The sequence below is a fragment of the Aulonocara sp. 'chitande type north' Nkhata Bay genome, linkage group LG5 (assembly GCF_057382095.1).
Source record: "Aulonocara sp. 'chitande type north' Nkhata Bay isolate Kocher_YH1m ecotype deep benthic linkage group LG5, A_spYH_male_GT1.1, whole genome shotgun sequence".
NCBI classification, from domain to species: domain Eukaryota; kingdom Metazoa; phylum Chordata; class Actinopteri; order Cichliformes; family Cichlidae; genus Aulonocara; species Aulonocara sp. 'chitande type north' Nkhata Bay.
Genome location: NC_141348.1, coordinates 759,245 through 786,661, shown reverse-complemented (window position 1 = coordinate 786,661; position 27,417 = coordinate 759,245). Strand labels below are relative to the sequence as shown.

At 57.4% G+C, this 27,417-nt stretch overlaps 11 non-coding genes and 6 pseudogenes across 11 annotated transcripts; all 17 read right to left on the bottom strand.

The window, feature by feature from the left end:
• Window positions 1-2,069: 2,069 nt before the first annotated feature.
• Window positions 2,070-2,188, bottom strand: LOC147329240 (5S ribosomal RNA). Its single transcript, XR_015129729.1, has one exon. It is a non-coding gene; the product is annotated as a 5S ribosomal RNA (ribosomal RNA).
• A 1,100-nt stretch (window positions 2,189-3,288) lies between these two features.
• Window positions 3,289-3,407, bottom strand: LOC147329239 (5S ribosomal RNA). The gene has a single exon (XR_015129421.1). It is a non-coding gene; the product is annotated as a 5S ribosomal RNA (ribosomal RNA).
• A 2,713-nt stretch (window positions 3,408-6,120) lies between these two features.
• LOC147329238 (5S ribosomal RNA) lies at window positions 6,121-6,239 on the bottom strand (annotated as a pseudogene).
• Window positions 6,240-8,467: 2,228 nt separating this feature from the next.
• On the bottom strand, window positions 8,468-8,586 carry LOC147329237 (5S ribosomal RNA; annotated as a pseudogene).
• Window positions 8,587-9,651: 1,065 nt separating this feature from the next.
• LOC147329236 (5S ribosomal RNA) lies at window positions 9,652-9,770 on the bottom strand. The gene has a single exon (XR_015129420.1). It is a non-coding gene; the product is annotated as a 5S ribosomal RNA (ribosomal RNA).
• A 1,535-nt stretch (window positions 9,771-11,305) lies between these two features.
• Window positions 11,306-11,424, bottom strand: LOC147329235 (5S ribosomal RNA). Its single transcript, XR_015129419.1, has one exon. It is a non-coding gene; the product is annotated as a 5S ribosomal RNA (ribosomal RNA).
• Window positions 11,425-12,246: 822 nt separating this feature from the next.
• Window positions 12,247-12,355, bottom strand: LOC147329234 (5S ribosomal RNA; annotated as a pseudogene).
• Window positions 12,356-14,033: 1,678 nt separating this feature from the next.
• LOC147329233 (5S ribosomal RNA) lies at window positions 14,034-14,152 on the bottom strand. The gene has a single exon (XR_015129679.1). It is a non-coding gene; the product is annotated as a 5S ribosomal RNA (ribosomal RNA).
• Window positions 14,153-15,210: 1,058 nt separating this feature from the next.
• LOC147329232 (5S ribosomal RNA) lies at window positions 15,211-15,329 on the bottom strand. Its single transcript, XR_015129678.1, has one exon. It is a non-coding gene; the product is annotated as a 5S ribosomal RNA (ribosomal RNA).
• Window positions 15,330-16,426: 1,097 nt separating this feature from the next.
• Window positions 16,427-16,545, bottom strand: LOC147329231 (5S ribosomal RNA). Its single transcript, XR_015129728.1, has one exon. It is a non-coding gene; the product is annotated as a 5S ribosomal RNA (ribosomal RNA).
• A 1,644-nt stretch (window positions 16,546-18,189) lies between these two features.
• Window positions 18,190-18,308, bottom strand: LOC147329230 (5S ribosomal RNA; annotated as a pseudogene).
• Window positions 18,309-19,007: 699 nt separating this feature from the next.
• Window positions 19,008-19,126, bottom strand: LOC147329229 (5S ribosomal RNA; annotated as a pseudogene).
• A 900-nt stretch (window positions 19,127-20,026) lies between these two features.
• LOC147329228 (5S ribosomal RNA) lies at window positions 20,027-20,145 on the bottom strand. Its single transcript, XR_015129417.1, has one exon. It is a non-coding gene; the product is annotated as a 5S ribosomal RNA (ribosomal RNA).
• A 1,377-nt stretch (window positions 20,146-21,522) lies between these two features.
• LOC147329227 (5S ribosomal RNA) lies at window positions 21,523-21,641 on the bottom strand. The gene has a single exon (XR_015129416.1). It is a non-coding gene; the product is annotated as a 5S ribosomal RNA (ribosomal RNA).
• Window positions 21,642-24,274: 2,633 nt separating this feature from the next.
• LOC147329226 (5S ribosomal RNA) lies at window positions 24,275-24,393 on the bottom strand. The gene has a single exon (XR_015129628.1). It is a non-coding gene; the product is annotated as a 5S ribosomal RNA (ribosomal RNA).
• Window positions 24,394-25,648: 1,255 nt separating this feature from the next.
• On the bottom strand, window positions 25,649-25,767 carry LOC147329225 (5S ribosomal RNA). The gene has a single exon (XR_015129415.1). It is a non-coding gene; the product is annotated as a 5S ribosomal RNA (ribosomal RNA).
• Window positions 25,768-26,783: 1,016 nt separating this feature from the next.
• LOC147329224 (5S ribosomal RNA) lies at window positions 26,784-26,902 on the bottom strand (annotated as a pseudogene).
• Between the last annotated feature and the right edge of the window lie 515 nt (window positions 26,903-27,417).

Here is a 27,417-nt window from a genome sequence, read left to right as displayed (position 1 = left end):
CCCCAGCACAATGTCTCAATTTATGGATTCAAGTGATTAGGTGGCAAGTACCTGAAGTCACGAAGACAATCCTATAACCCTACCTGCATGTTTGCATAATACCCTAACCCAAAGGCTCAGTTTAGCATTTATCCAACAGCACAGGTCCTGGATTGTTGAAGTTGGCCTCAGGAACCAGCACAGGGCCTGGTGTGTTGTACATGGCCACAGCAAGCAGCACAGGGCCTGGTTTGGTGAAGATGGCCTCGGCCAGAAGCACAGGGCCTGGTGTGATATGAGTGGCCTTAGCAAGAGCCACAGGCCCTGGTGTGGTGTAAGTGGAATCAGCCAGAAGCCACAGGCCCTGGTGTGGTGTAAGTGGCCTCAGCCAGAGCCACAGGCCCTGGTGTGGTGTAACTGGCCTCAATAGCAAATAAGGCCCTGATGTGGTGTAAGTGGCCTCAGCCAGAGCCACAGGCCCTGGTGTGGTGTAAGTGGCCTCAATAGCAACTAAGGCCCTGGTGTGGTGTAAGTGGCCTCAGCCAGCAGTCACAGGCCCTGGTGTGGTGTAGGTGGCCTCAGCCAGCAGCCACAGGCTCTGGTGTGGTGTAAGTCGCCTCAGCCAGCAGCCACAGGCCCTGGTATGGTGTAAGTGGCCTCAGCCAGCAGCCACAGGCCCTGGTGTGGTGTAAGTGGCCAGAAGCGCAGGGCCTGGTGTGATGTGAGTGGCCTGAGCAAGAGCCACAGACCCTGGTGTGGTGTAATTGGCCTCAATAGCAACTAAGGCCCTGGTGTGGTGTATGTGGCCTCAGCCAGCAGCCACAGGCCCTGGTGTGGTGTAACTGGCCTCAGCCAGCAGCCACAGGCCCTGGTGTGGTGTAAGTGGCCTCAGCCAGAGCCACAGGCCCTGATGTGGTGTAAGTCGCCTCAGCCAGAAGCCACAGGCACTGGTGTGGTGTAAGTGGCCTCAGCCAGCAGCAACAGGCCCTGGTGTGGTGTAAGTCGCCTCAGCAAGCAGCCACAGGCCCTGGTGTGGTGTAGGTGGCCTCAGCCAGCAGCCACAGGCCCTGGTATGGTGTAAGTGGCCTCAGCCAGCAGCCACAGGCCCTGGTGTGGTCTAAGTGGCCTCAGCAAGAGCCACAGACCCTGGTGTGGTGTAATTGGCCTCAGCCAGAGCCACAGGCCCTGATGTGGTGTAAGTGGCCTCAGCCAGAGCCACAGGCCCTGGTGTGGTGTAACTGGCCTCAATAGCAAATAAGGCCCTGATGTGGTGTAAGTGGCCTCAGCCAGAGCCACAGACCCTGGTGTGGTGTAATTGGCCTCAGCCAGAGCCACAGGCCCTGGTGTGGTGTAGGTGGCCTCAGCCAGCCGCCACAGGCCCTGGTGTGGTGTAAGTGGCCTCAGCCAGCCGCCACAGGCCCTGGTGTGGTGTAAGTCACCTCAGCCAGAAGCCACAGTCCCTGGTGTGGTGTAAGTGGCCTCAGCCAGCAGCAACAGGCCCTGGTGTGGTGTAAGTCGCCTCAGCCAGCAGCCACAGGCCCTGGTGTGGTGTAGGTGGCCTCAGCCTGCAGCCACAGGCCCTGGTGTGGTCTAAGTGGCCTCAGCCAGTGCCACAGGCCCTGGTGTGGTGTAAGTGGCCTGAGCAAGAGCCACAGACCCTGGTGTGGTGTAAATGGCCTCAATAGCAACTAAGGCCCTGGTGTGGTGTATGTGGCCTCAGCCAGCAGCCACAGGCCCTGGTGTGGTGTAACTGGCCTCAGCCAGCAGCCACAGGCCCTGGTGTGGTGTAAGTGGCCTCAATAGCAACTAAGGCCCTGGTGTGGTGTAAGTGGCCTCAGCCAGCAGCCACAGGCTCTGGTGTGGTGTAACTGGCCTCAGCCAGCAGCCACAGGCCCTGATGTGGTGTAAGTGGCCCCAGCCGGTCACTCAGGCCCTGGTGTGGTGTAGGTGGCATCAGCTAGCAGCACAAGACATTGGAAAAGAGCCAAAAGCAATGTCGTTAATGTGCCCTCATTAATGGGCAGCTGCTTTTGGTCTTTTAATACACCCCTTCTCTGGATCAAAAGCGGTTCAATGACATGAAAATGAAAGACTGACAGCACCAGGTATTCCCAGGCAGTCTCCCATCCAAGTACTAACCAAGCCCAGCCCTGCTTAGCTTCCGAGATCAGACGAGGTCGGGTGTGCTCAGGGTGGTATGGCCGTAAGCTGCTGGGCCCAGCACAATGTCTCAATTTATGGATTCAAGTGATTAGGTGGCAAGTACCTGAAGTTACGAAGATAATCCTATAACCATACCTGCATGTTTGCATAATACCCTAACCCAAAGGCTCAGTTTGGCATTTATCCAACAGCACAGGCCCTGGATTGTTGAAGATGGCCTCAGGAACCAGCACAGGGCCTGGTGTGTTGTACATGGCTACAGCAAGCAGCACAGGGCCTGGTTTGGTGAAGATGGCCTCGGCCAGAAGCGCAGGGCCTGGTGTGATGTGAGTGGCCTGAGCAAGAGCCACAGGCCTTGGTGTGGTGTAAGTGGCCTCAGCCAGCAGCCACAGGCCCTGGTGTGGTGTAATTGGCCTCAGCCAGCAGCCACAGGCCCTGGTGTGGTGTAAGTCGCCTCAGCCAGAAGCCACAGGTACTGGTGTGGTGTAAGTGGCCTCAGCCAGCTGCAAAAGGGCCCTGGTGTGGTGTAAGTCGCCTCAGCCAGCAGCCACCGGCCCTGGTGTGGTGTAGGTGGCCTCAGCCAGCAGCCACAGGCCCTGGTGTGGTATAAGTGGCCTCAGCCAGCAGCCACAGGCCCTGGTGTGGTGTAAGTGGCCTCAGCCAGCAGCCACAGGCCCTGGTGTGGTGTAAGTGGCCTCAGCCAGTGCCACAGGCCCTGGTGTGGTGTAAGTGGCCTGAGCAAGGGCCACAGGCCCTGGTGTGGTGTAAGTGGCCTGAGCAAGAGCCACAGACCCTGGTGTGGTGTAATTGGCCTCAATAGCAACTAATGCCCTGGTGTGGTGTAGGTGGCCTCAGCCAGCAGCCACAGGCCCTGGTGTGGTGTAAGTGGCCTCAGCCAGCAGCCACAGGCCCTGGTGTGGTGTAAGTGGCCTCAGCCAGAGCCACAGGCCCTGATGTGGTGTAAGTGGCCCCAGCCGGTCACTCAGGCCCTTGTGTGGTGTAGGTTGCATCAGCTAGCAGCACAAGACATTGGAAAAGAGCCAAAAGCAATGTCGTTAATGTGCCCTCATTAATGGGCAGATGCTTTTGGTCTTTTAATACACCCCTTCTCTGGATCAAAAGCGGTTCAATGACATGAAAATGAAAGGCTTACAGCACCAGGTATTCCCAGGCAGTCTCCCATCCAAGTACTAACCAAGCCCAGCCCTGCTTAGCTTCCGAGATCAGACGAGGTCGGGCGTGCTCAGGGTGGTATGGCCGTAAGCTGCTGGCCCCAGCACAATGTCTCAATTTATGAATTCAAGTGATTAGGTGGCAAGTACCTGAAGTTACGAAGACAATCCTATAACCATACCTGCATGTTTGCATAATACCCTAACCCAAAGGCTCAGTTTGGCATTTATCCCACAGCACAGGCCCTGGATTGTTGAAGATGGCCTCAAGAACCAGCACAGGACCTGGTGTGTTTTACATGGCCACAGCAAGCAGCACGGGGCCTGGTTTGGTGAAGATGGCCTCAGCAAGCAGCCACAGGCCCTGGTTTGGTGTAAGTGGCCTCAGCCAGCAGCCACAGGCCCTGGTGTGGTTTAAGTGGCCTCAGCCAGCAGCCACAGGCCCTGGTGTGGTGTAAGTGGCCTCAGCCAGCAGCCACAGGCCCTGGTGTGGTCTAAGTGGCCTCAGCCAGTGCCACAGGCCCTGGTGTGGTGTAAGTGGCCTGAGTAAGAGCCACAGGCCCTGGTGTGGTGTAAGTGGCCTCAGCCAGCAGCCACAGGCCCTGGTGTGGTGTAAGTGGCCTGAGCAAGTGCCACAGGCCCTGGTGTGGTGTAAGTGGCCAAAGCCAGAGCCACAGGCCCTGGTGTGGTGTAAGTGGCCTCAATAGCAAATAAGGCCCTGGTGTGGTGTAAGTGGCCTGAGCAAGAGCCACAGGGCCTGGTTTGGTGAAGATGGCCTCGGCCAGAAGCGCAGGGCCTGGTGTGATGTGAGTGGCCTGAGCAAGAGCCACAGGCCCTGGTGTGGTGTAAGTGGCCTCAGCCAGCAGCCACAGGCCCTGGTGTGGTGTAAGTCACCTCAGCCAGAAGCCACAGGCACTGGTGTGGTGTAAGTGGCCTCAGCCAGCAGCAAAAGGGCCCTGGTGTGGTGTAAGTCACCTCAGCCAGCAGCCACGGGCCCTGGTGTGGTGTAATTGGCCTCAATAGCAACTAAGGCCCTGGTGTGGTGTAAGTGGCCTGAGTAAGAGCCACAGGCCCTGGTGTGGTGTAAGTGGCCTCAGCCAGCAGCCACAGGCCCTGGTGTGGTGTAAGTGGCCTGAGCAAGTGCCACAGGCCCTGGTGTGGTGTAAGTGGCCTGAGCAAGAGCCACAGGGCCTGGTTTGGTGAAGATGGCCTCGGCCAGAAGCGCAGGGCCTGGTGTGATGTGAGTGGCCTGAGCAAGAGCCACAGACCCTGGTGTGGTGTAATTGGCCTCAATAGCAACTAAGGCCCTGGTGTGGTGTAAGTGGCCTCAGCCAGCAGCCACAGGCCCTGGTGTGGTGTAAGTGGCCTCAGCCAGCAGCCACAGGCCCTGGTGTGGTCTAAGTGGCCTCAGCCAGTGCCACAGGCCCTGGTGTGGTGTAAGTGGCCTGAGTAAGAGCCACAGGCCCTGGTGTGGTGTAAGTGGCCTCAGCCAGCAGCAAAAGGGCCCTGGTGTGGTGTAAGTGGCCTGAGCAAGTGCCACAGGCCCTGGTGTGGTGTAAGTGGCCTGAGCAAGAGCCACAGGGCCTGGTTTGGTGAAGATGGCCTCGGCCAGAAGCGCAGGGCCTGGTGTGATGTGAGTGGCCTGAGCAAGAGCCACAGGCCCTGGTGTGGTGTAAGTGGCCTCAGCCAGCAGCCACAGGCCCTGGTGTGGTGTAAGTCGCCTCAGCCAGAAGCCACAGGCACTGGTGTGGTGTAAGTGGCCTCAGCCAGCAGCAAAAGGGCCCTGGTGTGGTGTAGGTCGCCTCAGCCAGCAGCCACAGGCCCTGGTGTGGTGTAGATGGCCTCAGCCAGCAGCCACAGGCCCTGGTGTGGTGTAAGTGGCCTCAGCCAGCAGCCACAGGCCCTGGTGTGGTCTAAGTGGCCTCAGCCAGAAGCACAGGGCCTGGTGTGATATGAGTGGCCTGAGCAAGAGCCACAGGCCCTGGTGTGGTGTAAGTGGCCCGAGCAAGAGCCACAGGCCCTGGTGTGGTGTAAGTGGCCTGAGCAAGAGCCACAGGCCCTGGTGTGGTGTAGGTGGCCTCAGCCAGCAGCCACAGGCCCTGGTGTGGTGTAGGTGGCCTCAGCCAGCAGCCACAAGCCCTTGTGTGGTGTAAGTGGCCTCAGCCAGCAGCCACAGACTATGGTGTGGTGTAATTGGCCTCATTAGCAACTAAGGCCCTTGTGTGGTTTAAGTGGCTTCAGCCAGCAGCCACAGGCTCTGGTGTGGTGTAAGTGGCCTCAGCCAGCAGCCACAGGCCCTGGTGTGGTGTAAGTGGCCTCAGCCAGCAGCCACAGGCCCTGGTGTGGTGTAGGTGGCCTCAGCCAGCAGCCACAGGCCCTGGTGTGGTGTAAGTGGCCTCAATAGCAACTAAGGCCCTGGTGTGGTCTAAGCGGCCTGAGCCAGTGCCACAGGCCCTGGTGTGGTGTAAGTGGCCTGAGCAAGAGCCACAGACCCTGGTGTGGTGTAAATGGCCTCAATAGCAACTAAGGCCCTGGTGTGGTGTATGTGGCCTCAGCCAGCAGCCACAGGCCCTGTTGTGGTGTAACTGGCCTCAGCCAGAGCAACAGACCCTGATGTGGTGTAAGTGGCCCCAGCCGGTCACTCAGGCCCTGGTGTGGTGTAGGTGGCATCAGCTAGCAGCACAAGACATTGGAAAAGAGCCAAAAGCAATGTCGTTAATGTGCCCTCATTAATGGGGAGCTGCTTTTGGTCTTTTAATACACCCCTTCTCTGGATCAAAAGCGGTTCAATGACATGAAAATGAAAGCCTTACAGCACCAGGTTTTCCCAGGCAGTCTCCCATCCAAGTACTAACCAAGCCCAGCCCTGCTTAGCTTCCGAGATCAGACGAGGTCGGGCGTGCTTAGGGTGGTATGGCCGTAAGCTGCTGGCCCCAGCACAATGTCTCAATTTATGGATTCAAGTGATTAGGTGGCAAGTACCTGAAGTTACGAAGACAATCCTATAACCATACCTGCATGTTTGCATAATACCCTAACCCAAAGGCTCAGTTTGGCATTTATCCAACAGCACAGGCCCTGGATTGTTGAAGATGGCCACAGCAAGCAGCACAGGGCCTGGTTTGGTGAAGATGGCCTCAGCCAGAAGCACAGGGCCTGGTGTGATATGAGTGGCCTGAGCAAGAGCCACAGGCCCTGGTGTGGTGTAAGTGGAATCAGCCAGCAGCCACAGGCCCTGGTGTGGTGTAAGTGGCCTGAGCCAGAGCCACAGGCCCTGGTGTGGTGTAACTGGCCTGAATAGCAAATAAGGCCCTGGTGTGGTGTAAGTGGCCTCAGCCAGAGCCACAGGCCCTGGTGTGGTGTAAGTGGCCTCAATAGCAACTAAGGCCCTGGTGTGGTGTAAGTGGCCTCAGCCAACAGCCACAGGCCCTGGTATGGTGTAAGTGGCCTCAGCCAGCAGCCACAGGCCCTGGTGTGGTGTAAGTGGCCAGAAGCGCAGGGCCTGGTGTGATGTGAGTGGCCTGAGCAAGAGCCACAGACCCTGGTGTGGTGTAATAGGCCTCAATAGCAACTAAGGCCCTGGTGTGGTGTATGTGGCCTCAGCCAGCAGCCACAGGCCCTGGTGTGGTGTAACTGGCCTCAGCCAGCAGCCACAGGCCCTGGTGTGGTGTAAGTGGCCTCAGCCAGAGCCACAGGCCCTGATGTGGTGTAAGTCGCCTCAGCTAGCAGCACAGGGCCTGGTTTGGTGAAGATGGCCTCGGCCAGAAGCACAGGACCTGGTTTGATATGAGTGGCCTGAGCCAGCAGCCACAGGCCCTGGTGTGGTGTAAGTGGCCTCAGCCAGCAGCAACAGGCCCTGGTGTGGTGTAAGTCGCCTCAGCCAGAAGCCACAGGCACTGGTGTGGTGTAAGTGGCCTCAGCCAGCAGCAACAGGCCGTGGTGTGGTGTAAGTCGCCTCAGCAAGCAGCCACAGGCCCTGGTGTGGTGTAGGTGGTCTCAGCCAGCAGCCACAGTTCCTGGTGTGGTGTAAGTGGCCTCAGCCAGCAGCCACAGGCCCTGGTGTGGTGTAAGTGGCCTCAGCAAGAGCCACAGACCCTGGTGTGGTGTAATTGGCCTAAGCCAGAGCCACAGGCCCTGGTGTGGTGTAAGTGGCCTGAGCAAGAACCACAGGGCCTGGTTTGGTGAAGATGGCCTCGGCCAGAAGCGCAGGGCCTGGTGTGATGTGAGTGGCCTGAGCAAGAGCCACAGGCCCTGGTGTGGTGTAAGTGGCCTCAGCCAGCAGCCACAGGCCCTGGTGTGGTGTAAGTCGCCTCAGCCAGAAGCCACAGGCACTGGTGTGGTGTAAGTGGCCTCAGCCAGCAGCAAAAGGGCCCTGGTGTGGTGTAAGTCGCCTCAGCCAGCAGCCACAGGCCCTGGTGTGGTGTAGGTGGCCTCAGCCAGCAGCCACAGGCCCTGGTGTGGTGTAAGTGGCCTCAGCCAGTGCCACAGGCCCTGGTGTGGTGTAAGTGGGCTGAGCAAGAGCCACAGACCATGGTGTGGTGTAATTGGCCTCAATAGCAACTAAGGCCCTGGTGTGGTGTAAGTGGCCTCAGCCAGCAGCCACAGGCCCTGGTGTGGTGTAGGTGGCCTCAGCCAGCAGCCACAGGCCCTGGTGTGGTGTAGGTGGCCTCAGCCAGCAGCCACAAGCCCTTGTGTGGTGTAAGTGGCCTCAGCCAGCAGCCACAGGCCCTGGTGTGGTGTAAGTGGCCTCAGCCAGTGCCACAGGCCCTGGTGTGGTGTAAGTGGCCTGAGCAAGAGCCACAGACCATGGTGTGGTGTAATTGGCCTCAATAGCAACTAAGGCCCTGGTGTGGTGTAAGTGGCCTCAGCCAGCAGCCACAGGCCCTGGTGTGGTGTAAGTGGCCTCAGCCAGCAGCCACAGGCCCTGGTGTGGTGTAAGTGGCCTCAGCCAGAGCCACAGGCCCTGATGTGGTGTAAGTGGCCCCAGCCGGTCACTCAGGCCCTGGTGTGGTGTAGGTGGCATCAGCTAGCAGCACAAGACATTGGAAAACAGCCAAAAGCAATGTCGTTAATGTGCCCTCATTAATGGGCAGCTGCTTTTGGTCTTTTAATACACCCCTTCTCTGGATCAAAAGTGGTTCAATGACATGAAAGGCTTACAGCACCAGGTATTCCCAGGCAGTCTCCCATCCAAGTACTAACCAAGCCCAGCCCTGGTCAGCTTCCGAGATCAGACGAGGTCGGGCGTGCTCAGGGTGGTATGGCCGTAAGCTGCTGGCCGTAAGCTGCTGGCCCCAGCACAATGTCTCAATTTATGGATTCAGGTGATTAGGTGGCAAGTACCTGAAGTTACGAAGACAATCCTATAACCCTACCTTCATGTTTGCATAATACCCTAACCCAAAGGCTCAGTTTAGCATTTATCCAACAGCACAGGCCCTGGATTGTTGAAGATGGCCTCAGGAACCAGCACAGGGCCTGGTGTGTTGTACATGGCCACAGCTAGCAGCACAGGGCCTGGTTTGGTGAAGATGGCCTCGGCCAGAAGCGCAGGGCCTGGTGTGATGTGAGTGGCCTGAGCAAGAGCCACAGGCCCTGGTGTGGTGTAAGTGGCCTGAGCAAGAGCCACAGGCCCTGGTGTGGTGTAAGTGGCCTCAATAGCAAATAAGGCCCTGGTGTGGTGTAAGTGGCCTCAGCCAGTGCCACAGGCCCTGGTGTGGTGTAAGTGGCCTGAGCAAGAGCCAAAGACCCTGGTGTGGTGTAATTGGCCTCAATAGCAACTAAGGCCCTGGTGTGGTGTAGGTGGCCTCAGCCAGCAGCCACAGGCCCTTGTGTGGTGTAAGTGGCCTCTACCAGCAGCCACAGGCCCTGGTGTGGTGTAAGTGGCCTCAGCCAGTGCCACAGGCCCTGGTGTGGTGTAATTGGCCTCAATAGCAACTAAGGCCCTGGTGTGGTGTAAGTGGCCTGAGCAAGAGCCACATACCCTGGTGTGGTGTAATTGGCCTCAATAGCAACTAAGGCCCTGGTGTGGTGTAGGTGGCCTCAGCCAGCAGCCACAGGCCCTGGTGTGGTGTAAGTGGCCTCAGCCAGCAGCCACAGGCCCTGGTGTGGTGTAAGTGGCCTCAGCCAGAGCAACAGGCCCTGATGTGGTGTAAGTGGCCCCAGCCGGTCACTCAGGCCCTGGTGTGGTGTAGGTGGCATCAGCTAGCAGCACAAGACATTGGAAAACAGCCAAAAGCAATGTCGTTAATGTGCCCTCATTAATGGGGAGCTGCTTCTGGTCTTTTAATACACCCCTTCTCTGGATCAAAAGCGGTTCAATGACATGAAAATGAAAGGCTTACAGCACCAGGTATTCCCAGGCAGTCTCCCATCCAAGTACTAACCAAGCCCAGCCCTGCTTAGCTTCCGAGATCAGACGAGGTCGGGCGTGCTCAGGGTGGTATGGCCGTAAGCTGCTGGCCCCAGCACAATGTCTCAATTTATGGATTCAAGTGATTAGGTGGCAAGTACCTGAAGTTACGAAGACAATCCTATAACCATACCTGCATGTTTGCATAATACCCTAACCAAAAGGCTCAGTTTGGCATTTATCCAACAGCACAGGCCCTGGATTGTTGAAGATGGCCTCAAGAACCAGCACAGGACCTGGTGTGTTTTACATGGCCACAGCAAGCAGCACAGGGCCTGGTTTGGTGAAGATGGCCTCAGCAAGCAGCCACAGGCCCTGGTTTGGTGTAAGTGGCCTCAGCTAGCAGCACAGGCCCTGGTGTGATGTGAGTGGCCTGAGCAAGAGCCACAGGCCTTGGTGTGGTGTAAGTGGCCTCAGCCAGCAGCCACAGGCCCTGGTGTGGTGTAAGTCGCCTCAGCCAGAAGCCACAGGCCCTGGTGTGGTGTAGGTGGCCTCAGCCAGCAGCAAAAGGGCCCTGGTGTGGTGTAAGTCGCCTCAGCCAGCAGCCACAGGCCCTGGTGTGGTGTAGGTGGCCTCAGCCAGCAGCCACAGGCCCTGGTGTGGTGTAAGTGGCCTCAGCCAGCAGCCACAGGCCCTGGTGTGGTGTAAGTGGCCTCAGCCAGTGCCACAGGCCCTGGTGTGGTGTAAGTGGTCTGAGCAAGAGCCACAGACCCTGGTGTGGTGTAATTGGCCTCAGCCAGCAGCCACAGGCCCTGGTGTGGTGTAAGTCGCCTCAGACAGAAGCCACAGGCACTGGTGTGGTGTAAGTGGCCTCAGCCAGCAGCAAAAGGGCCCTGGTGTGGTGTAAGTCGCCTCAGCCAGCAGCCACAGGCCCTGGTGTGGTGTAGGTGGCCTCAGCCACCAGCCACAGGCCCTGGTGTGGTGTAAGTGGCCTCAGCCAGCAGCCACAGGCCCTGGTGTGGTGTAAGTGGCCTCAGCCAGCAGCCACAGGCCCTGGTGTGGTGTAAGTGGCCTCAGCCAGTGCCACAGGCCCTGGTGTGGTGTAAGTGGCCTGAGCAAGAGCCACAGGCCCTGGTGTGGTGTAAGTGGCCTGAGCAAGAGCCACAGACCCTGGTGTGGTGTAATTGGCCTCAATAGCAACTAATGCCCTGGTGTGGTGTAGGTGGCCTAAGCCAGCAGCCACAGGCCCTGGTGTGGTGTAAGTGGCCTGAGCAAGAGCCACAGGCCCTGGTGTGGTGTAAGTGGCCTGAGCAAGAGCCACAGACCCTGGTGTGGTGTAATTGGCCTCAATAGCAACTAATGCCCTGGTGTGGTGTAGGTGGCCTCAGCCAGCAGCCACAGGCCCTGGTGTGGTGAAAGTGGCCTCAGCCAGAGCCACAGGCCCTGATGTGGTGTAAGTGGCCCCAGCCGGTCACTCAGGCCCTTGTGTGGTGTAGGTTGCATCAGCTAGCAGCACAAGACATTGGAAAAGAGCCAAAAGCAGTGTCGTTAATGTGCCCTCATTAATGGGCAGCTGCTTTTGGTCTTTTAATACACCCCTTCTCTGGATCAAAAGCGGTTCAATGACATGAAAATCAAAGGCTTACAGCACCAGGTATTCCCAGGCAGTCTCCCATCCAAGTACTAACCAAGCCCAGCCCTGCTTAGCTTCCGAGATCAGACGAGGTCGGGCGTGCTCAGGGTGGTATGGCCGTAAGCTGCTGGCCCCAGCACAATGTCTCAATTTATGGATTCAAGTGATTAGGTGGCAAGTACCTGAAGTCACGAAGACAATCCTATAACCCTACCTGCATGTTTGCATAATACCCTAACCCAAAGGCTCAGTTTAGCATTTATCCAACAGCACAGGTCCTGGATTGTTGAAGTTGGCCTCAGGAACCAGCACAGGGCCTGGTGTGTTGTACATGGCCACAGCAAGCACCACAGGCCCTGGTGTGGTGTAAGTCGCCTCAGCCAGAAGCCACAGGCACTGGTGTGGTGTAAGTGGCCTCAGCCAGCAGCAAAAGGGCCCTGGTGTGGTGTAAGTGGCCTCAGCCAGCAGCCACAGGCCCTGGTGTGGTGTAGGTGGCCTCAGCCAGCAGCCACAGGCCCTTGTGTGGTGTAATTGGCCTCAATAGCAACTAAGGCCCTGGTGTGGTGTAAGTGGCCTCAGCCAGTGCCACAGGCCCTGGTGTGGTGTAAGTGGCCTGAGCAAGAGCCACAGACCCTGGTGTGGTGTAATTGGCCTCAATAGCAACTAAGGCCCTGGTGTGGTGTAGGTGGCCTCAGCCAGCAGCCACAGGCCCTGGTGTGGTGTAAGTGGCCTCAGCCAGCAGCCACAGGCCCTGATGTGGTGTAAGTGGCCCCAGCCGGTCCCTCAGGCCCTTGTGTGGTGTAGGTTGCATCAGCTAGCAGCACAAGACATTGGAAAACAGCCAAAAGCAATGTCGTTAATGTGCCCTCATTAATGGGGAGCTGCTTCTGGTCTTTTAATACACCCCTTCTCTGGATCAAAAGCGGTTCAATGACATGAAAAAGAAAGGCTTACAGCACCAGGTATTCCCCCATCCAAGTACTAACCAAGCCCAGCCCTGCTTAGCTTCCGAGATCAGACGAGGTCGGGCGTGCTCAGGGTGGTATGGCCGTAAGCTGCTGGCCCCAGCACAATGTCTCAATTTATGGATTCAAGTGATTAGGTGGCAAGTACCTGAAGTCACGAAGACAATCCTATAACCCTACCTGCATGTTTGCATAATACCCTAACCCAAAGGCTCAGTTTAGCATTTATCCAACAGCACAGGTCCTGGATTGTTGAAGTTGGCCTCAGGAACCAGCACAGGGCCTGGTGTGTTGTACATGGCCACAGCAAGCAGCACAGGGCCTGGTTTGGTGAAGATGGCCTCGGCCAGAAGCACAGGGCCTGGTGTGATATGAGTGGCCTTAGCAAGAGCCACAGGCCCTGGTGTGGTGTAAGTGGAATCAGCCAGAAGCCACAGGCCCTGGTGTGGTGTAAGTGGCCTCAGCCAGAGCCACAGGCCCTGGTGTGGTGTAACTGGCCTCAATAGCAAATAAGGCCCTGATGTGGTGTAAGTGGCCTCAGCCAGAGCCACAGGCCCTGGTGTGGTGTAAGTGGCCTCAATAGCAACTAAGGCCCTGGTGTGGTGTAAGTGGCCTCAGCCAGCAGTCACAGGCCCTGGTGTGGTGTAGGTGGCCTCAGCCAGCAGCCACAGGCTCTGGTGTGGTGTAAGTCGCCTCAGCCAGCAGCCACAGGCCCTGGTATGGTGTAAGTGGCCTCAGCCAGCAGCCACAGGCCCTGGTGTGGTGTAAGTGGCCAGAAGCGCAGGGCCTGGTGTGATGTGAGTGGCTTGAGCAAGAGCCACAGACCCTGGTGTGGTGTAATTGGCCTCAATAGCAACTAAGGCCCTGGTGTGGTGTATGTGGCCTCAGCCAGCAGCCACAGGCCCTGGTGTGGTGTAACTGGCCTCAGCCAGCAGCCACAGGCCCTGGTGTGGTGTAAGTGGCCTCAGCCAGAGCCACAGGCCCTGATGTGGTGTAAGTCGCCTCAGCCAGAAGCCACAGGCACTGGTGTGGTGTAAGTGGCCTCAGCCAGCAGCAACAGGCCCTGGTGTGGTGTAAGTCGCCTCAGCAAGCAGCCACAGGCCCTGGTGTGGTGTAGGTGGCCTCAGCCAGCAGCCACAGGCCCTGGTATGGTGTAAGTGGCCTCAGCCAGCAGCCACAGGCCCTGGTGTGGTCTAAGTGGCCTCAGCAAGAGCCACAGACCCTGGTGTGGTGTAAGTGGCCTGAGCAAGAGCCACAGACCATGGTGTGGTGTAACTGGCCTCAATAGCAAATAAGGCCCTGATGTGGTGTAAGTGGCCTCAGCCAGAGCCACAGACCCTGGTGTGGTGTAATTGGCCTCAGCCAGAGCCACAGGCCCTGGTGTGGTGTAGGTGGCCTCAGCCAGCAGCCACAGGCCCTGGTGTGGTGTAAGTGGCCTGAGCAAGAGCCACAGACCATGGTGTGGTGTAATTGGCCTCAATAGCAACTAAGGCCCTGGTGTGGTGTAGGTGGCCTCAGCCAGCAGCCACAGGCCGTGGTGTGGTGTAAGTGGCCTCAGCCAGAGCCACAGGCCCTGATGTGGTGTAAGTGGCCCCAGCCGGTCACTCAGGCCCTGGTGTGGTGTAGGTGGCATCAGCTAGCAGCACAAGACATTGGAAAAGAGCCAAAAGCAATGTCGTTAATGTGCCCTCATTAATGGGCAGCTGCTTTTGGTCTTTTAATACACCCCTTTTCTGGATCAAAAGCGGTTCAATGACATGAAAATGAAAGGCTTACAGCACCAAGTATTCCCAGGCAGTCTCCCATCCAAGTACTAACCAAGCCCAGCCCTGCTTAGCTTCCGAGATCAGACGAGGTCGGGCGTGCTCAGGGTGGTATGGCCGTAAGCTGCTGGCCCCAGCACAATGTCTCAATTTATGGATTCAAGTGATTAGGTGGCAAGTACCTGAAGTTACGAAGACAATCCTATAACCATACCTGCATGTTTGCATAATACCCTAACCCAAAGGCTCAGTTTAGCATTTATCCAACAGCACAGGCCCTGGATTGTTGAAGATGGCCTCAGGAACCAGCACAGGGCCTGGTGTGTTGTACATGGCCACAGCTAGCAGCACAGGGCCTGGTTTGGTGAAGATGGCCTCGGCCAGAAGAGCAGGGCCTGGTGTGATATGAGTGGCCTGAGCAAGAGCCACAGGCCCTGGTGTGGTGTAAGTGGCCTGAGCAAGAGCCACAGGCCCTGGTGTGGTGTAAGTGGCCTCAGCCAGCAGCCACAGGCCCTGGTGTGGTGTAAGTCACCTCAGCCAGAAGCCACAGTCCCTGGTGTGGTGTAAGTGGCCTCAGCCAGCAGCAACAGGCCCTGGTGTGGTGTAAGTCGCCTCAGCCAGCAGCCACAGGCCCTGGTGTGGTGTAGGTGGCCTCAGCCTGCAGCCACAGGCCCTGGTGTGGTCTAAGTGGCCTCAGCCAGTGCCACAGGCCCTGGTGTGGTGTAAGTGGCCTGAGCAAGAGCCACAGACCCTGGTGTGGTGTAAATGGCCTCAATAGCAACTAAGGCCCTGGTGTGGTGTATGTGGCCTCAGCCAGCAGCCACAGGCCCTGGTGTGGTGTAACTGGCCTCAGCCAGCAGCCACAGGCCCTGGTGTGGTGTAAGTGGCCTCAATAGCAACTAAGGCCCTGGTGTGGTGTAAGTGGCCTCAGCCAGCAGCCACAGGCTCTGGTGTGGTGTAACTGGCCTCAGCCAGCAGCCACAGGCCCTGATGTGGTGTAAGTGGCCCCAGCCGGTCACTCAGGCCCTGGTGTGGTGTAGGTGGCATCAGCTAGCAGCACAAGACATTGGAAAAGAGCCAAAAGCAATGTCGTTAATGTGCCCTCATTAATGGGCAGCTGCTTTTGGTCTTTTAATACACCCCTTTTCTGGATCAAAAGCGGTTCAATGACATGAAAATGAAAGGCTTACAGCACCAAGTATTCCCAGGCAGTCTCCCATCCAAGTACTAACCAAGCCCAGCCCTGCTTAGCTTCCGAGATCAGACGAGGTCGGGCGTGCTCAGGGTGGTATGGCCGTAAGCTGCTGGCCCCAGCACAATGTCTCAATTTATGGATTCAAGTGATTAGGTGGCAAGTACCTGAAGTTACGAAGACAATCCTATAACCATACCTGCATGTTTGCATAATACCCTAACCCAAAGGCTCAGTTTAGCATTTATCCAACAGCACAGGCCCTGGATTGTTGAAGATGGCCTCAGGAACCAGCACAGGGCCTGGTGTGTTGTACATGGCCACAGCTAGCAGCACAGGGCCTGGTTTGGTGAAGATGGCCTCGGCCAGAAGAGCAGGGCCTGGTGTGATATGAGTGGCCTGAGCAAGAGCCACAGGCCCTGGTGTGGTATAAGTGGCCTGAGCAAGAGCCACAGGCCCTGGTGTGGTGTAAGTGGCCTCAGCCAGCAGCCACAGGCCCTGGTGTGGTGTAAGTCACCTCAGCCAGAAGCCACAGGCCCTGGTGTGGTGTAAGTGGCCTCAGCCAGCAGCAACAGGCCCTGGTGTGGTGTAAGTCGCCTCAGCCAGCAGCCACAGGCCCTGGTGTGGTGTAGGTGGCCTCAGCCTGCAGCCACAGGCCCTGGTGTGGTCTAAGTGGCCTCAGCCAGTGCCACAGGCCCTGGTGTGGTGTAAGTGGCCTGAGCAAGAGCCACAGACCCTGGTGTGGTGTAAATGGCCTCAATAGCAACTAAGGCCCTGGTGTGGTGTATGTGGCCTCAGCCAGCAGCCACAGGCCCTGGTGTGGTGTAACTGGCCTCAGCCAGCAGCCACAGGCCCTGGTGTGGTGTAAGTGGCCTCAATAGCAACTAAGGCCCTGGTGTGGTGTAAGTGGCCTCAGCCAGCAGCCACAGGCTCTGGTGTGGTGTAACTGGCCTCAGCCAGCAGCCACAGGCCCTGGTGTGGTGTAAGTGGCCTCAGCCAGAGCCACAGGCCCTGATGTGGTGTAAGTGGCCCCAGCCGGTCACTTAGGTCCTGGTGTGGTGTAGGTGGCATCAGCTAGCAGCACAAGACATTGGAAAAGAGCCAAAAGGAGTGTCGTTAATGTGCCCTCATTAATGGGCAGCTGCTTTTGGTCTTTTAATACACCCCTTCTCTGGATCAAAAGCGGTTCAATGACATGAAAATGAAAGACTGACAGCACCAGGTATTCCCAGGCAGTCTCCCATCCAAGTACTAACCAAGCCCAGCCCTGCTTAGCTTCCGAGATCAGACGAGGTCGGGTGTGCTCAGGGTGGTATGGCCGTAAGCTGCTGGGCCCAGCACAATGTCTCAATTTATGGATTCAAGTGATTAGGTGGCAAGTACCTGAAGTTACGAAGATAATCCTATAACCATACCTGCATGTTTGCATAATACCCTAACCCAAAGGCTCAGTTTGGCATTTATCCAACAGCACAGGCCCTGGATTGTTGAAGATGGCCTCAGGAACCAGCACAGGGCCTGGTGTGTTGTACATGGCTACAGCAAGCAGCACAGGGCCTGGTTTGGTGAAGATGGCCTCGGCCAGAAGCGCAGGGCCTGGTGTGATATGAGTGGCCTTAGCAAGAGCCACAGGCCCTGGTGTGGTGTAAGTGGAATCAGCCAGAAGCCACAGGCCCTGGTGTGGTGTAAGTGGCCTCAGCCAGAGCCACAGGCCCTGGTGTGGTGTAACTGGCCTCAATAGCAAATAAGGCCCTGATGTGGTGTAAGTGGCCTCAGCCAGAGCCACAGGCCCTGGTGTGGTGTAAGTGGCCTCAATAGCAACTAAGGCCCTGGTGTGGTGTAAGTGGCCTCAGCCAGCAGTCACAGGCCCTGGTGTGGTGTAGGTGGCCTCAGCCAGCAGCCACAGGCTCTGGTGTGGTGTAAGTCGCCTCAGCCAGCAGCCACAGGCCCTGGTATGGTGTAAGTGGCCTCAGCCAGCAGCCACAGGCCCTGGTGTGGTGTAAGTGGCCAGAAGCGCAGGGCCTGGTGTGATGTGAGTGGCCTGAGCAAGAGCCACAGACCCTGGTGTGGTGTAATTGGCCTCAATAGCAACTAAGGCCCTGGTGTGGTGTATGTGGCCTCAGCCAGCAGCCACAGGCCCTGGTGTGGTGTAACTGGCCTCAGCCAGCAGCCACAGGCCCTGGTGTGGTGTAAGTGGCCTCAGCCAGAGCCACAGGCCCTGATGTGGTGTAAGTCGCCTCAGCCAGAAGCCACAGGCACTGGTGTGGTGTAAGTGGCCTCAGCCAGCAGCAACAGGCCCTGGTGTGGTGTAAGTCGCCTCAGCAAGCAGCCACAGGCCCTGGTGTGGTGTAGGTGGCCTCAGCCAGCAGCCACAAGCCCTTGTGTGGTGTAAGTGGCCTCAGCCAGCAGCCACAGGCCCTGGTGTGGTGTAAGTGGCCTCAGCCAGTGCCACAGGCCCTGGTGTGGTGTAAGTGGCCTGAGCAAGAGCCACAGACCATGGTGTGGTGTAGGTGGCCTCAGCCAGTGCCACAGGCCCTGGTGTGGTGTAAGTCGCCTCAGCAAGCAGCCACAGGCCCTGGTGTGGTGTAGGTGGCCTCAGCCAGCAGCCACAAGCCCTTGTGTGGTGTAAGTGGCCTCAGCCAGCAGCCACAGGCCCTGGTGTGGTGTAAGTGGCCTCAGCCAGCAGCCACAGGCCCTGGTGTGGTGTAAGTGGCCTCAGCCAGCAGCCACAGGCCCTGGTGTGGTGTAAGTGGCCTCAGCCAGAGCCACAGGCCCTGATGTGGTGTAAGTGGCCCCAGCCGGTCACTCAGGCCCTGGTGTGGTGTAGGTGGCACCAGCTAGCATCACAAGACATTGGAAAACAGCCAAAAGCAATGTCGTTAATGTGCCCTCATTAATGGGCAGCTGCTTTTGGTCTTTTAATACACCCCTTCTCTGGATCAAAAGCGGTTCAATGACATGAAAATGAAAGGCTTACAGCACCAGGTATTCCCAGGCAGTCTCCCATCCAAGTACTAACCAAGCCCAGCCCTGCTCAGCTTCCGAGATCAGACGAGGTCGGGCGTGCTCAGGGTGGTATGGCCGTAAGGTGCTGGCCCCAGCACAATGTCTCAATTTATGGATTCAGGTGATTAGGTGGCAAGTACCTGAAGTTACGAAGACAATCCTATAACCCTACCTTCATGTTTGCATAATACCCTAACCCAAAGGCTCAGTTTAGCATTTATCCAACAGCACAGGCCCTGGATTGTTGAAGATGGCCTCAGGAACCAGCACAGGGCCTGGTGTGTTGTACATGGCCACAGCTAGCAGCACAGGGCCTGGTTTGGTGAAGATGGCCTCGGCCAGAAGCGCAGGTCCTGGTGTGATATGAGTGGCCTGAGCAAGAGCCACAGGCCCTGGTGTGGTGTAAGTGGCCTGAGCAAGAGCCACAGGCCCTGGTGTGGTGTAAGTGGCCTCAATAGCAAATAAGGCCCTGGTGTGGTGTAAGTGGCCTCAGCCAGGAGCCACAGGCCCTGGTGTGGTGTAAGTGGCCTCAGCCAGTGCCACAGGCCCTGGTGTGGTGTAAGTGGCCTGAGCAAGAGCCAAAGACCCTGGTGTGGTGTAATTGGCCTCAATAGCAACTAAGGCCCTGGTGTGGTGTAGGTGGCATCAGCTAGCAGCACAAGACATTGGAAAACAGCCAAAAGCAATGTCGTTAATGTGCCCTCATTAATGGGCAGCTGCTTTTGGTCTTTTAATACACCCCTTCTCTGGATCAAAAGCGGTTCAATGACATGAAAATGAAAGGCTTACAGCACCAGGTAGTCCCAGGCAGTCTCCCATCCAAGTACTAACCAAGCCCAGCCCTGCTTAGCTTCCGAGATCAGACGAGGTCAGGCGTGCTCAGGGTGGTATGGCCGTAAGCTGCTGACCCCAGCACAATGTCTCAATTTATGGATTCAAGTGATTAGGTGGCAAGTACCTGAAGTTACGAAGACAATCCTATAACCATAACTGCATGTTTGCATAATACCCTAACCCAAAGGCTCAGTTTGGCATTTATCCAACAGCACAGGCCCTGGATTGTTGAAGATGGCGTCAGGAACCAGCACAAGGCCTGGTGTGTTGTACATGGCCACAGCAAGCAGCACAGGGCCTGGTTTGGTGAAGATGGCCTCGGCCAGAAGCACAGGGCCTGGTGTGATATGAGTGGCCTGAGCAAGAGCCACAGACCCTGGTGTGTTGTAAGTGGCCTCAGCCAGCAGCCACAGGCCCTGGTGTGGTGTAGGTGGCCTCAGCCAGCAGCCACAGGCCCTGGTGTGTTGTAAGTGGCCTCAGCCAGCAGCCACAGGCCCTGGTGTGGTGTAGGTGGCCTCAGCCAGCAGCCACAGGCCCTTGTGTGGTGTAATTGGCCTCAATAGCAACTAAGGCCCTGGTGTGGTGTAGGTGGCCTCAGCCAGCAGCCACAGGCCCTGGTGTGGTGTAAGTGGCCTCAGCCAGTGCCACAGGCCCTGGTGTGGTGTAAGTGGCCTGAGCAAGAGCCACAGACCCTGGTGTGGTGTAATTGGCCTCAATAGCAACTAAGGCCCTGGTGTGGTGTAGGTGGCCTCAGCCAGCAGCCACAGGCCCTGGTGTGGTGTAAGTGGCATCAGCCAGCAGCCACAGGCCCTGGTGTGGTGTAAGTGGCATCAGCTAGCAGCACAAGACATTGGAAAAGAGCCAAAAGCAGTGTCGTTAATGTGCCCTCATTAATGGGCAGCTGCTTTTGGTCTTTTAATACACCCCTTCTCTGGATCAAAAGCGGTTCAATGACATGAAAATGAAAGGCTTACAGCACCAGGTATTCCCAGGCAGTCTCCCATCCAAGTACTAACCAAGCCCAGCCCTGCTTAGCTTCCGAGATCAGACGAGGTCGGGCGTGCTCAGGGTGGTATGGCCGTAAGCTGCTGGCCCCAGCACAATGTCTCAATTTATGGATTCAAGTGATTAGGTGGCAAGTACCTGAAGTTACGAAGACAATGCTATAACCATACCTGCATGTTTGCATAATACCCTAACTCAAAGGCTCAGTTTGGCATTTATCCAACAGCACAGGCCCTGGATTGTTGAAGATGGCCTCAGGAACCAGCACAGGGCCTGGTGTGTTGTACATGGCCACAGCAAGGAGCACAGGGCCTGGTTTGGTGAAGATGGCCTCGGCCAGAAGCGCAGGGCCTGGTGTGATGTGAGTGGCCTGAGCAAGAGCCACAGGCCTTGGTGTGGTGTAAGTGGCCTCAGCCAGCAGCCACAGGCCCTGGTGTGGTGTAAGTCGCCTCAGCCATAAGCCACAGGCACTGGTGTGGTGTAAGTGGCCTCAGCCAGCAGCCACAGGCCCTGGTGTGGTGTAGGTGGCCTCAGCCAGCAGCCACAGGCCCTGGTGTGGTGTAGGTGGCCTCAGCCAGCAGCCACAGGCCCTGGTGTGGTGTAAGTGGCCTCAGCCAGCAGCCACAGGCCCTGGTGTGGTGTAAGTGGCCTGAGCAAGAGCCACAGGCCCTGGTGTGGTGTAAGTGGCCTGAGCAAGAGCCACAGACCCTGGTGTGGTGTAATTGGCCTCAATAGCAACTAATGCCCTGGTGTGGTGTAGGTGGCCTCAGCTAGCAGCCACAGGCCCTGGTGTGGTGTAAGTGGCCTCAGCCAGCAGCCACAGGCCCTGGTGTGGTGTAAGTCGCCTCAGCCAGAAGCCACAGACACTGGTGTGGTGTAAGTGGCCTCAGCCAGCAGCAAAAGGGCCCTGGTGTGGTTTAAGTGGCCTCAGCCAGCAGCCACAGGCCCTGGTGTGGTGTAGGTGGCCTCAGCCAGCAGCCACAGGCCCTTGTGTGGTGTAATTGGCCTCAATAGCAACTAAGGCCCTGGTGTGGTGTAGGTGGCCTAAGCCAGCAGCCACAGGCCCTGGTGTGGTGTAAGTGGCCTCAGCCAGTGCCACAGGCCCTGGTGTGGTGTAAGTGGCCTGAGCAAGAGCCACAGACCCTGGTGTGGTGTAATTGGCCTCAATAGCAACTAAGGCCCTGGTGTGGTGTAGGTGGCCTCAGCCAGCAGCCACAGGCCCTGGTGTGGTGTAAGTGGCCTCAGCCAGCAGCCACAGGCCCTGGTGTGGTGTAAGTGGCCTCAGCCAGCAGCCACAGGCCCTGGTGTGGTGTAAGTGGCATCAGCTAGCAGCACAAGACATTGGAAAACAGCCAAAAGCAATGTCGTTAATGTGCCCTCATTAATGGGGAGCTGCTTTTGGTCTTTTAATACACCCCTTCTCTGGATCAAAAGCAGTTCAATGACATGAAAATGAAAGGCTTACAGCACCAGGTATTCCCAGGCAGTCTCCCATCCAAGTACTAACCAAGCCCAGCCCTGCTTAGCTTCCGAGATCAGACGAGGTCGGGCGTGCTCAGGGTGGTATGGCCGTAAGCTGCTGGCCCCAGCACAATGTCTCAGTTGATGGATTCAAGTGATTAGGTGGCAAGTACCTGAAGTTACGAAGACAATCCTATAACCATACCTGCATGTTTGCATAATACCCTAACCCAAAGGCTCAGTTTGGCATTTATCCAACAGCACAGGCCCTGGATTGTTGAAGATGGCCTCAAGAACCAGCACAGGACCTGGTGTGTTTTACATGGCCACAGCAAGCAGCACAGGGCCTGGTTTGGTGAAGATGGCATCAGCAAGCAGCCACAGGCCCTGGTTTGGTGTAAGTGGCCTCAGCCAGCAGCCACAGGCCCTGGTGTGGTGTAAGTGGCCTCAGCCAGCAGCCACAGGCCCTGGTGTGGTCTAAGTGGCCTCAGCCAGTGCCACAGGCCCTGGTGTGGTGTAAGTGGCCTGAGTAAGAGCCACAGGCCCTGGTGTGGTGTAAGTGGCCTCAGCCAGCAGCCACAGGCCCTGGTGTGGTGTAAGTGGCCTGAGCAAGTGCCACAGGCCCTGGTGTGGTGTAAGTGGCCTAAGCCAGAGCCACAGGCCCTGGTGTGGTGTAAGTGGCCTGAGCAAGAGCCACAGGGCCTGGTTTGGTGAAGATGGCCTCGGCCAGAAGCGCAGGGCCTGGTGTGATGTGAGTGGCCTGAGCAAGAGCCACAGGCCCTGGTGTGGTGTAAGTGGCCTCAGCCAGCAGCCACAGGCCCTGGTGTGGTGTAAGTGGCCTCAGCCAGAAGCCACAGGCACTGGTGTGGTGTAAGTGGCCTCAGCCAGCAGCAAAAGGGCCCTGGTGTGGTGTAAGTCGCCTCAGCCAGCAGCCACAGGTCCTGGTGTGGTGTAGATGGCCTCAGCCAGCAGCCACAGGCCCTGGTGTGGTGTAAGTGGCCTCAGCCAGCAGCCACAGGCCCTGGTGTGGTCTAAGTGGCCTCAGCCAGAAGCACAGGGCCTGGTGTGATATGAGTGGCCTGAGCAAGAGCCACAGGCCCTGGTGTGGTGTAAGTGGCCTGAGCAAGAGCCACAGGCCCTGGTGTGGTGTAAGTGGCCTGAGCAAGAGCCACAGGCCCTGGTGTGGTGTAGGTGGCCTCAGCCAGCAGCCACAGGCCCTGGTGTGGTGTAAGTGGCCTGAGCAAGTGCCACAGGCCCTGGTGTGGTGTAAGTGGCCTAAGCCAGAGCCACAGGCCCTGGTGTGGTGTAAGTGGCCTGAGCAAGAGCCACAGGGCCTGGTTTGGTGAAGATGGCCTCGGCCAGAAGCGCAGGGCCTGGTGTGATGTGAGTGGCCTGAGCAAGAGCCACAGGCCCTGGTGTGGTGTAAGTGGCCTCAGCCAGCAGCCACAGGCCCTGGTGTGGTGTAAGTGGCCTCAGCCAGAAGCCACAGGCACTGGTGTGGTGTAAGTGGCCTCAGCCAGCAGCAAAAGGGCCCTGGTGTGGTGTAAGGCGCCTCAGCCAGCAGCCACAGGTCCTGGTGTGGTGTAGATGGCCTCAGCCAGCAGCCACAGGCCCTGGTGTGGTGTAAGTGGCCTCAGCCAGCAGCCACAGGACCTGGTGTGGTCTAAGTGGCCTCAGCCAGAAGCACAGGGCCTGGTGTGATATGAGTGGCCTGAGCAAGAGCCACAGGCCCTGGTGTGGTGTAAGTGGCCTGAGCAAGAGCCACAGGCCCTGGTGTAGTGTAAGTGGCCTGAGCAAGAGCCACAGGCCCTGGTGTGGTGTAGGTGGCCTCAGCCAGCAGCCACAGGCCCTGGTGTGGTGTAGGTGGCCTCAGCCAGCAGCCACAAGCCCTTGTGTGGTGTAAGTGGCCTCAGCCAGCAGCCACAGGCCCTGGTGTGGTGTAAGTGGCCTCAGCCAGTGCCACAGGCCCTGGTGTGGTGTAAGTGGCCTCAGCCAGCAGCCACAGGCCCTGGTGTGGTGTAAGTCACCTCAGCCAGAAGCCACAGGCCCTGGTGTGGTGTAGATGGCCTCAGCCAGCAGCCACAGGCCCTGGTGTGGTGTAAGTGGCCTGAGCAAGAGCCACAGACCCTGGTGTGGTGTAAGTGGCCTCAATAGCAAATAAGGCCCTGGTGTGGTGTAAGTGGCCTCAGCCAGTGCCACAGGCCCTGGTGTGGTGTAAGTGGCCTCAGCCAGTGCCACAGGCCCTGGTGTGGTGTAATTGGCCTCAATAGCAACTAAGGCCCTGGTGTGGTGTAGGTGGCCTCGGCCAGAAGCGCAGGGCCTGGTGTGATGTGAGTGGCCTGAGCAAGAGCCACAGGCCCTGGTGTGGTGTAATTGGCCTCAATAGCAACTAAGGCCCTGGTGTGGTGTAAGTGGCCTGAGCAAGAACCACAGACCCTGGTGTGGTGTAATTGGCCTCAATAGCAACTAAGGCCCTGGTGTGGTGTAGGTGGCCTCAGCCAGCAGCCACAGGCCCTGGTGTGGTGTAAGTGGCCTCAGCCAGAGCAACAGGCCCTGATGTGGTGTAATTGGCCCCAGCCGGTCACTCAGGCCCTGGTGTGGTGTAGGTGGCATCAGCTAGCAGCACAAGACGTTGGAAAACAGCCAAAAGCAATGTCGTTAATGTGCCCTCATTAATGGGGAGCTGCTTCTGGTCTTTTAATACACCCCTTCTCTGGATCAAAAGCGGTTCAATGACAAGAAAATGAAAGGCTTACAGCACCAGGTATTCCCAGGCAGTCTCCCATCCAAGTACTAACCAAGCCCAGCCCTGCTTAGCTTCCGAGATCAGACGAGGTCAGGCGTGCTCAGGGTGGTATGGCCGTAAGCTGCTGGCCCCAGCACAATGTCTCAATTTATGGATTCAAGTGATTAGGTGGCAAGTACCTGAAGTTACGAAGACAATCCTATAACCATACCTGCATGTTTGCATAATACCCTAACCAAAAGGCTCAGTTTGGCATTTATCCAACAGCACAGGCCCTGGATTGTTGAAGATGGCCTCAAGAACCAGCACAGGACCTGGTGTGTTTTACATGGCCACAGCAAGCAGCACAGGGCCTGGTTTGGTGAAGATGGCCTCAGCAAGCAGCCACAGGCCCTGGTTTGGTGTAAGTGGCCTCAGCTAGCAGCCACAGGCCCTGGTGTGGTGTGAGTGGCCTCAGCCAGCAGCCACAGGCCCTGGTGTGGTCTAAGTGGCCTCAGCCAGTGCCACAGGCCCTGGTGTGGTGTAAGTGGCCTGAGCAAGAGCCACAGGCCCTGGTGTGGTGTAAGTGGCCTCAGCCAGCAGCCACAGGCCCTGGTGTGGTGTAAGTGGCCTGAGCAAGTGCCACAGGCCCTGGTGTGGTGTAAGTGGCCTAAGCCAGAGCCACAGGCCCTGGTGTGGTGTAAGTGGCCTGAGCAAGAGCCACAGGGCCTGGTTTGGTGAAGATGGCCTCGGCCAGAAGCGCAGGGCCTGGTGTGATGTGAGTGGCCTGAGCAAGAGCCACAGGCCCTGGTGTGGTGTAAGTGGCCTCAGCCAGCAGCCACAGGCCCTGGTGTGGTGTAAGTCGCCTCTGCCAGAAGCCACAGGCACTGGTGTGGTGTAAGTGGCCTCAGCCAGCAGCCACAGGCCCTGGTGTGGTGTAAGTGGCCTCAGCCAGCAGCCACAGGCCCTGGTGTGGTGTAAGTGGCCTCAGCCAGTGCCACAGGCCCTGGTGTGGTGTAAGTGGCCTGAGCAAGAGCCACAGACCATGGTGTTGTGTAATTGGCCTCAATAGCAACTAAGGCCCTGGTGTGGTGTAAGTGGCCTCAGCCAGCAGCCACAGGCCCTGGTTTGGTGTAAGTCGCCTCAGCCAGAACCCACAGGCCCTGGTGTGGTGTAACTGGCCTCAGCCAGAGCCACAGCCCCTTATGTGGTGTAAGTGGCCCCAGCCGGTCACTCAGGCCCTGGTGTGGTGTAGGTGGCATCAGCTAGCAGCACAAGACATTGGAAAAGAGCCAAAAGCAATGTGATTAATGTGCCCTTATTAATGGGGAGCTGCTTTTGGTCTTTTAATACACCCCTTCTCTGGATCAAAAGCGGTTCAATGACATGAAAATGAAAGGCTTACAGCACCAGGTATTCCCAGGCAGTCTCCCATCCAAGTACTAACCAAGCCCAGCCCTGCTTAGCTTCCGAGATCAGACGAGGTCGGGCGTGCTCAGGGTGGTATGGCCGTAAGCTGCTGGCTCCAGCACAATGTCTCAATTTATGGATTCAAGTGATTAGGTGGCAAGTACCTGAAGTTACGAAGACAATCCTATAACCATACCTGCATGTTTGCATAATACCCTAACCCAAAGGCTCAGTTTGGCATTTATCCAACAGCACAGGCCCTGGATTGTTGAAGATGGCCTCAGGAACCAGCACAGGGCCTGGTGTGTTGTACATGGCCACAGCAAGCAGCACAGGGCCTGGTTTGGTGAAGATGGCCTCGGCCAGAAGCGCAGGGCCTGGTGTGATGTGAGTGGCCTGCGCAAGAGCCACAGGCCTTGGTGTGGTGTAAGTGGCCTCAGCCAGCAGCCACAGGCCCTGGTGTGGTGTAAGTCGCCTCTGCCAGAAGCCACAGGCACTGGTGTGGTGTAAGTGGCCTCAGCCAGCAGCAAAAGGGCCCTGGTGTGGTGTAAGTGGCCTCAGCCAGCAGCCACAGGCCCTGGTGTGGAGTAGGTGGCCTCAGCCAGCAGCCACATGCCCTTGTGTGGTGTAATTGGCCTCAATAGCAACTAAGGCCCTGGTGTGGTGTAGGTGGCCTCGGCCAGAAGCGCAGGGCCTGGTGTGATGTGAGTGGCCTGAGCAAGAGCCACAGGCCCTGGTGTGGTGTAATTGGCCTCAATAGCAACTAAGGCCCTGGTGTGGTGTAAGTGGCCTGAGCAAGAGCCACATACCCTGGTGTGGTGTAATTGGCCTCAATAGCAACTAAGGCCCTGGTGTGGTGTAGGTGGCCTCAGCCAGCAGCCACAGGCCCTGGTGTGGTGTAAGTGGCCTCAGCCAGAGCAACAGGCCCTGATGTGGTGTAAGTGGCCCCAGCCGGTCACTCAGGCCCTGGTGTGGTGTAGGTGGCATCAGCTAGCAGCACAAGACATTGGAAAACAGCCAAAAGCAATGTCGTTAATGTGCCCTCATTAATGGGGAGCTGCTTCTGGTCTTTTAATACACCCCTTCTCTGGATCAAAAGCGGTTCAATGACATGAAAATGAAAGGCTTACAGTACCAGGTATTCCCAGGCAGTCTCCCATCCAAGTACTAACCAAGCCCACTCCTGCTTAGCTTCCGAGATCAGACGAGGTCGGGCGTGCTCAGGGTGGTATGGCCGTAAGCTGCTGGCTCCAGCACAATGTCTCAATTTATGGATTCAAGTGATTAGGTGGCAAGTACCTGAAGTTACGAAGATAATCCTATAACCATACCTGCATGTTTGCATAATACCCTAACCCAAAGGCTCAGTTTGGCATTTATCCAACAGCACAGGCCCTGGATTGTTGAAGATGGCCTCAGGAACCAGCACAGGGCCTGGTGTGTTGTACATGGCCACAGCAAGCAGCACAGGGAATGGTTTGGTGAAGATGGCCTCGGCCAGAAGCACAGGGCCTGGTGTGATATGAGTGGCCTGAGCAAGAGCCACAGGCCCTGGTGTGTTGTAAGTGGCCTCAGCCAGCAGCCACAGGCCCTGGTGTGGTGTAGGTGGCCTCAGCCAGCAGCCACAGGCCCTTGTGTGGTGTAAGTGGCCTCAGCCAGCAGCCACAGGCCCTTGTGTGGTGTAAGTGGCCTGAGCAAGAGCCACAGACCATGGTGTGGTGTAATTGGCCTCAATAGCAACTAAGGCCCTGGTGTGG